At 43.1% G+C, this 7688-nt stretch overlaps 1 pseudogene; it reads left to right on the top strand.

The window, feature by feature from the left end:
- The first annotated feature begins 467 nt into the window (after positions 1-467).
- On the top strand, positions 468-2244 carry LOC147463253 (uncharacterized; annotated as a pseudogene).
- The last annotated feature ends 5444 nt before the right edge of the window (positions 2245-7688 follow it).

Genomic DNA, 7688 nt, shown 5'->3' with positions numbered 1-7688 from the left:
TCTCAAAAAATTTGTGTATGCCATAAAGTTGAGTAGATTGTGATAGAGTGGATGTGTGATCCTGAAAGCATATGCATGGGTTTATCTATTTTCTATCATACGTGTGCAGCTATGAGGTGTTCTGGGAGGTTATAAGCAAAAACCACAATGATGTGCCTTGTGAATGGATGTATATAGACGGGTTGGTCGGGATTGGGCTTGGATCATAGTCGGTGCTAGATTGTGAGTCTAGGTGTGTGTTTGCTAGGGGATAGGGGTGTTGTCAGATCACTGGGCTATAGAGAGGCATTCAATTAATGTGCTAGTGGTTTTCCGTCTTCCCCCTTGCCATCTTGTGGTGCCCCCACTGAGGATCCACTGATTGCTTCCTGACCGAGTATTTGTGAATCAAGATGAAGCAGGAATTTGGTCCGGTGCACAAAGGAGATGAAGATGCCGATGATTGGCTTGCCGATTTTGAGCTCTTTATGCTGGCAGTGCTGCAGATGCCAGGTGATGAAGCGAAGCTTCAAACTCTACCTTTGGTGCTACGAGATAAAGCAAAGGTTTGGCTCGATGGCTTAGAAGATGTGCACAAGCAGACTTGGATCGGATTTCGCGAGAAATTCTTACAAAGGTATCGAAAGGTGGTGTCGGCTTCGGAAGCAGATGCGAAGCTCAAAGGCTTGCAACAGGAAGTAAGTGAAAATTTCGATGCTTTTGTTGATAATTTTGAAGCCTGTTGGAGGGATTTTGTGGCTGCTACTCAAGCAACGCATGCGGGATTGTTTAAGATGGAAAAGTTTCTATCATGCTTGCATCCTTATGTTCGTGAGAGAGTGGAGTATGAAGATCCAAGGACTTTTGAGGAAGCTGTCAGAGTCGCTAGAGCAAAGAGTCGAAAGATGAAGAAGAAGATGGAGGCAGGATTGCTACAGTCGGCAGTCACGGTAGCTTGTGGACCTAAGCCCAAACAAATTAAAGAGCATCAAGAGGTAAAAGCCCTTTCTTATCTTGATATGCATTTGATCAAAGCACGTGAAGCTAATGCCAGGCTAGAAGAGGTAGAAGAAGTGCCAACCAGGGCTCAAAAAGTGCAGAGATAGTATGTTCAGGGTGCCACCTAGTTTGCTTCCTCAAGAGAGTGAGGTGGTAGAAGATCTTAAAGAAGATGTGTCAGTTCCAGAACCAACAGCGAGGAAGGTAGCAGTGGTGCAAGAATTGGTAAGTTCAAAAGAGGAGTCCGACAGTTCTCATAGCTCCAACAACAGTTTAGACACAGATGCTACATGGGAGACGGAGTCCATGTCTTCTAGGTATGAGACTTATGATGTTTTTAATGTGGATGAAGTGATGAACAATGTATGTGAGTTGCCTGCCAGCCGGCTAAAGGTCGAAGAGGTGTAAGTGTTTCACCTTGTGTGAATCTGCCAGACGAGCAGCCCTATCAAACGTCGTGTGATGGTGAGTCCCTATTGGAGGAAGAGGTATGGTTTGATTGTGCATCCAGTTTGATTGAAGAGCAGGTTTTCGAGGATGACTTGCAGAAGCTAGAAGCACAAACAGAGGTATGTCGAAGTGATTTGTCTATGCAGGGAGTGGGGCAACCTTGCCCTGGTGAGCATGTAGAGGGGTACTTTAAAGTTTCAAAGTTTGTGTGTGGCCATGGAGAGTTAGCTATGGCAGCTGACTCTATGGAAACTGATACAGGTACAGCCTATGAGAGTGGTCCTCCATGCAATGAGGAAGCTGACACCAACCTTGCAGGTGATGAGGTATTTGAACAGGTTCAAGCTCAAGCAGGTTATGCTCTTGAGTATGAAAAGGTGGCCTTGGAGCCGTTTTTAGAGGGTTTGGATACAAGTTTGCAAAGGGATCAGGTTTGCTTGGCTAGGCAGCAGGTGGAGGAAAATGGCAGGGTCTTGCTATTTTATGTGCTGCTATGGATACATGTGTTATTGGAGGTTGCTTTACAGGTGTCTTTGTGTTAGTGGCGAGGTTTTTACTGAAGAAGACTATACTACGGAGAGTTCTCTAACAAGTGACATGATAGCTACTTATGGTACCAATGCTTCAAGTGGTCGAAAGCTTGTTTCTGGTTGGCACGAAGGATTATGGATGCAGGGTGACAAAGCTCAATGCTATGAAGAGCTGGAAGGGTGGCCTATTTTGGGATTGCACATGCAAAGAGAGGCTTCAATGTGCATGTTTTACAGGTGGATGGCCATAGCCATTGTTTTGTTTTTGATCCAGGTGGATCGTTAACTATGATTAGGGAAGTTGTGAGCTTTCCATTTGACCCTGGCGGGTGATGCAATAGCAGATGGTTTCCTCTGTATCTCCATCCTATCTATATAGTCGCTATATTATCATTTTTTCTTATGCAGTCTATGTAGCTATGTTACATTTTCTCAATATGTAGTCCTATTTTACCTAAATAAAGCTATGGTTGAGCATGAATGCTCAACGAGGGGGTGGGAAATGATGGTGCACCTAGTTTTGGTCGGCCCAGGGAGAGCTGGAAATCTTGTACATGGATATTTGCAAGAAGATGGCAAAGTGCTTCAGCGGCTACTTGATGCAAGGTATGGCTGACATTGCCAGGATGTGTATGCTAAATGTGGTTGTTCGAAGGTCAGGGCAAGTTTTAGCACTACTGATCGGCGGAAGTGAGAAGGCTCGAAGAGTCGGTTTTTTGGTGTTTCGTACAGGTTCAAGTTTGGGTCTATTCGGAAAAGCTATACCATGGAGAAACTGTCTGTTGTAGATGGGCGGCCTAGTCTTTGCTCAATTTTATGTGGATTGCTCTCGAGGTGGACATCGACAATTGGAAGCATGCAACCGTGTGAAAGGGGGGCCAAGCCCAAAAGATTTTAAGAGCTATTAAGAAAAAAAAAAAGCGACCTGCAGAGCGGATGCATGGTGACGGGTTGCTTGAAGGAAGTGTGGCCACTTGGGCTCCGCATGAGTGGAAGGTAGCCAGGGGTGCGCCATCTATGGCAGGCAGGGCAGCAAGGCCATTGAAGAGGACATCCACGGGGTGTTGCAGAGGGGGTGGCATTGTTTTGGAGAGCCGCGGTATGGCCGGCTACAGACACGAGAGGGCCGCCTGAGGGGCCACCATGGAAGGTATGAGGCTTGGGGGTGTGATTGTGAGCATCACAAGGGAGCTCACAAGGAGCGTCGAAAGGGAGGGTTTCCATATTCAGTGAGGGCCACACAAGGGCCGCAGGCTGCTACAGTAGGGTATCAAGGGCGGCCAGGGGGCTGCAGAGGAGGAGGGCAGAGAGTAGCCTGTGGAGGGTTGACACCGAGGGCCAAGGGCCGGCCAGTGGCGTGGAGGAAGGAAGTGCTTGCTAGTTGGAGAGGACAAGGGGCGCTGCTACAAGGGGACAGAAGGGCCTGCAGTTGCAGGAGGCCGCCAAGGAACATGAACAAGGAGGTAGTGGGAGGTTGCAAATCATCACTGGTTTAAAGCGAGAGTGGATTCAAGAGGTGAAAAAATTGGAGCATATCTGTCTTGAAGTCCTTCAGTACTTGTTGTTTTAGTGAACATATATCACATATATCACTTTTTTTACCCTAACACACATGCTTATGGGGGTTTCATAAATCTAATTAGTTCTCGTATGTGAGGATTATCTATTCAAATGTTGTATAAGCCAATGATCTCAAAAAGTTTGTGTATGCCATAAAGTTGAGTAGATTGTGATAGAGTGGATGTGTGATCTTGAAAGCATCTGCATGGGTTAATCTATTTTCTATCATAGGTGTGCGGCTATGAGGTGTTCTGAGAGGTTAACCATGATGATGTGCCTTGTGAATGGATGTATATAGACGGGGTTGGTTGGGATTGGGCTTGGATCATAATCATTGCTAGATTGTGATTCTAGGTGTGTGTTTGCTAGGGGATAGAGGTGCTGTCAGATCACTGGGGTATAGAGAGGCATTCAGTTAATGTGCTGGTGGTTTTCCGTCTTCCCCCTTTCCAATGTGGAGGCCCTCTCCTTCCTCAACAATTTTAATCTCCATCCTATACACTATAGAGAGATTAGGTATGTTTTATTTCTATGAAGTAGCACGACCTTTATTGTGTTTTGGTACCTTTATTGTGTTTTGTAGGAGCACTTCAGTTGATATGCATTAGGAGTGATTTAGTTCTATAAAGTAGCATTGCCTTTAACATGTATTTTTCGAGCAGTGCCTCTAATATGCATTAGTGATATTTTGTTTGCATATCGCAGTGTTAGAGAAAACATAGGTGCAATGTAATTCCACCTAGACATGTTGACATTTACCTCTACATATTATTTTTGAAGGGAAAGAATTGTGTACTATCTAGTGCTCGAAAAAACCTAGGCTTAGTGTAACCCCGCCTACCTCTAAATTTTAAATTTGAAGGTGAGAAAAGTTTAGTGCAAAAACCTTTGAATGTAGTCAATTCACCTCTAAAATTTATCATATGTAGGTTTTTCAAGTTTTAGAAAGAGGATCGTGTATCCACTATTGCTTGAAAAACCTGGGTTAGTGTAATCCCAACTAAGTTTTTTAAGGTTTTAACACTAAATTTTAAGTTTGAAGGCGAGAAAACCTACACATAGAGAAATTTCTTGTAGAAACCTTCCAGCTACCTCTAAAAGAATGCGGTTAACAAAGAAGGCCAAGGTACTATGCTCACCTCGCAAAGAGGATGTCTGTGGGAATTGTGTATATCGTCCCGATGCACAGATGATACCATGATGCGAGATGTTCCTTCTCAACTTTAGCCAAGAATCATTGGTTGTCGTCGAACTCAACTCGTTGGTTGTTGTCAAACACAACTTCCAACATTTCTCTCTGTGGCCTATGGGAGCAAGCTCTTGGTTGGAGATTTTTGCCTCTGTGTGTGTGTCTTGGAAACACAAACAATGGAGCGTTCTCACCAGTGCTCTGAAATTCCATTTTTAGAACCTTATCCAATTCCTTTTGGTGAGTGTTCCAAAAGGAATTAATGAGCTAATTTTTTACATTTTAAAACTAATTTCCTCAAAATGTAGGCGGTGTTTTTCCTTTTCCTCTTGTTCTCAGGTTGCACAATTGCAAGGTCAGACACACTTTTCCTGAACATTAGCTAGCAAACTCTCTTTCTCTTTGAGCACTTCCATTGCCCAGTCTCTCTCTCTCTCTCTCTCTCACCCCGTGCACTGGCAGCAGCGCTCGAAATTTTTTTCCCCGAAAATTTTGGCAAACCTATATGTGAGAAATTTTCAAGGTAAACTGATTAAGGACGTGGTCACACGAGGATTGATTTTAAGTACATTTGACACATAACTAAGCCTCCGTCATGGTCACGACTCACATAAGAAAATGGAGGCAGCACGGTAGAACTATGTCCAATGTTTTGCAGCTATGCGCATAGTTGCAAGGCAACCTTTTGGGAGCATTCATGAATGAAATTAAAAAAATAAAAATAAATAAAAAATCTACTTACCAAAAAGGTGTAGCCAATCATACCTCTCGCTGCCTGAAGATGGGCCCCCATTGTCAGCACTGTGCTCCCTCCTGCTAGGCTTGACAACCTACAACTACCTTTTATCAACACCCATCCCCCTCATTGTGAATCTCCAATTGCAGGTACTTGCCACCTGCTGACAATGCCCCATGTGACCATGCTGAGGACTTTTGTTGCCCGCCATTATTGAGGGAAGGCTTAGTAACAGATAGTTATCCCAACGAATAACTATGCCTTGCATGACCATAGTCTAAATTTTGTAGGTTTTCTCACTAAAATATTGAAAGAAAAAATTATCAAAATACCCCTCTGATTTGTGATTCCTAAAATACCCCTCAAATTTTTAAAATTCCCAAAATACCCTTGTATCCATTTTGGTTGGATTGTTCAAGATTTTCTAATCTTTATTTCCTTTTGAGAATTGACATTATTTTTGAGTGCTTAGCATGTAATTTGTCACAAATTACCTAATTACCTTGCAAAAAGGGCAATTATGTCTAAAAATAATGAAGCAATTCATCTCCAAAGCCTACATAACCAACTCAAATTCTAGTTTTACTATCTTGTATTGATAAACAATCAAGTCTTCTTATAAAAAGCTACAAAAAAATTTTTATCTTTGGAGAAATTAATCTCACAATCAAGGGTATTTTGGGAATTTTGGAAAATTTGAGGGTCGTTTTGGGAATTTATGACAAAATATTGGGGGTATTTTGGAAATTTTTGAGATTTTAGGGATATTTTGGGAATCTCCAGAAACTAGAGGGGTATTCTGATAATTTTTCCATATTTAAAATGTAGAGGTTAAACTTAGTTGGTGGGATTACTCTAAACCTAGGCTTTTTCAAGCAAGCACTCTCATGGACTCCGCCAAGAGCCGCTCATCACTCTCAGAGTCACTAGTGCTCACTGAGTCTCTCTCTATCTCTCTCTCTCACACACACACACACACCCACACACACACACACATTGGCACACATACAGGCTGTGCACACATATACACTACAAGTTTCAGACTCTTTTCTACCTGAGAAAAGGAACGGGAAAAACACAATTCCCATCAGGTGGGTGGGAAACATAGTTTTTGTGCGAATTTTTGGGTGAGAAAAACAAGTTTTCGAACGTAATTTTTTTCCCCCACTGTCTGGGTTGTCATAACAACGTGACAACCCGCTTTCACATAGTAAAAAACACTTTCATATAGTAAAAAATCATTTTTACACGCAAAAAACTCACTTTTTACATCGCTAATAATCCTCTATTGTCAGGTTTTTCCTAGTTGGTAGTGTGAAAATAGGTGTAAAAGAGCCCTTTTTCTCAACAATAGAAAAGAGTCTGAAACTTGTAGTGATGATGCCATGAGTCGTCTCACTGTCTCAGACTTGTCTCTCTCTCTCTCTCTCTCTCTCTCTCTCTCTCTCTCTCTCTCTCTCTCTCTCTCTCTCTCTCTCTCTCTCTCTCTCTCTCTCTCTCTCTCTCTCTCTCTCTCTCTCTCCCAAGTCGCGACTCCCGAGTCACTCATCTCTCTCTCTCACAAGTCACAAACGCACAGAGCCAGGAGTCAGGACCAATTGTACGTACTCTGTTTTCTCATGTCACAAACACACAATCTCCTATGTGTTCTCCTGACACAATCATACATAGACTTCTATCTCCCTATCACACACACTGTACACACACACACACACACACACACACATAGCCTCACCCTAAGAATCAACGTGGCTACTGCGTACTCTCAGATTCTAGACTACACTCTCTAAGACTCTCTCTCTCTCTCTCTCTCTCTCTCTCTCTCTGTCACACACACACACACAACCTGTAAAACTTTTGGGTTTATAACCTCATGTGCAGGTGCACTAGTAATTAGATTATTTGTTACTCTCTTGGTCCATGGGATACTCCCCTTAGCACTCTCTAGAAATTTTTGAAAAAGCCTAGTACAGACTGAGTACATAATTATCTCACGCATACTATTATACGTGTGGGAAGACCATCATTTTGGCGCGATGGGTATTTTCTCCCCTCACTTGGTAGATATGCCCCGCGTTTGTATGGGGTCTCCTACATATGGTAGCCCCCATAGGAAAACGTTTTCTTTGGCCTGGCGGAGGAGTGGTGCCACTCCCTCACTACCTTATGCATGCTTAGCTATGGCTTTAAAAGAGATGCCTTGTATGGACCTAGTGCAAGAAGAGATGTATTACATTCAAGTGCT

This window comes from Adiantum capillus-veneris, chromosome 2, assembly GCF_014529385.1.
Source record: "Adiantum capillus-veneris isolate H3 chromosome 2, ASM1452938v2, whole genome shotgun sequence".
NCBI lineage: Eukaryota > Viridiplantae > Streptophyta > Polypodiopsida > Polypodiales > Pteridaceae > Adiantum > Adiantum capillus-veneris.
The sequence above is the reverse complement of the archived record's forward strand: the minus strand, read 5'-3'. Positions and strand labels throughout refer to the sequence as shown.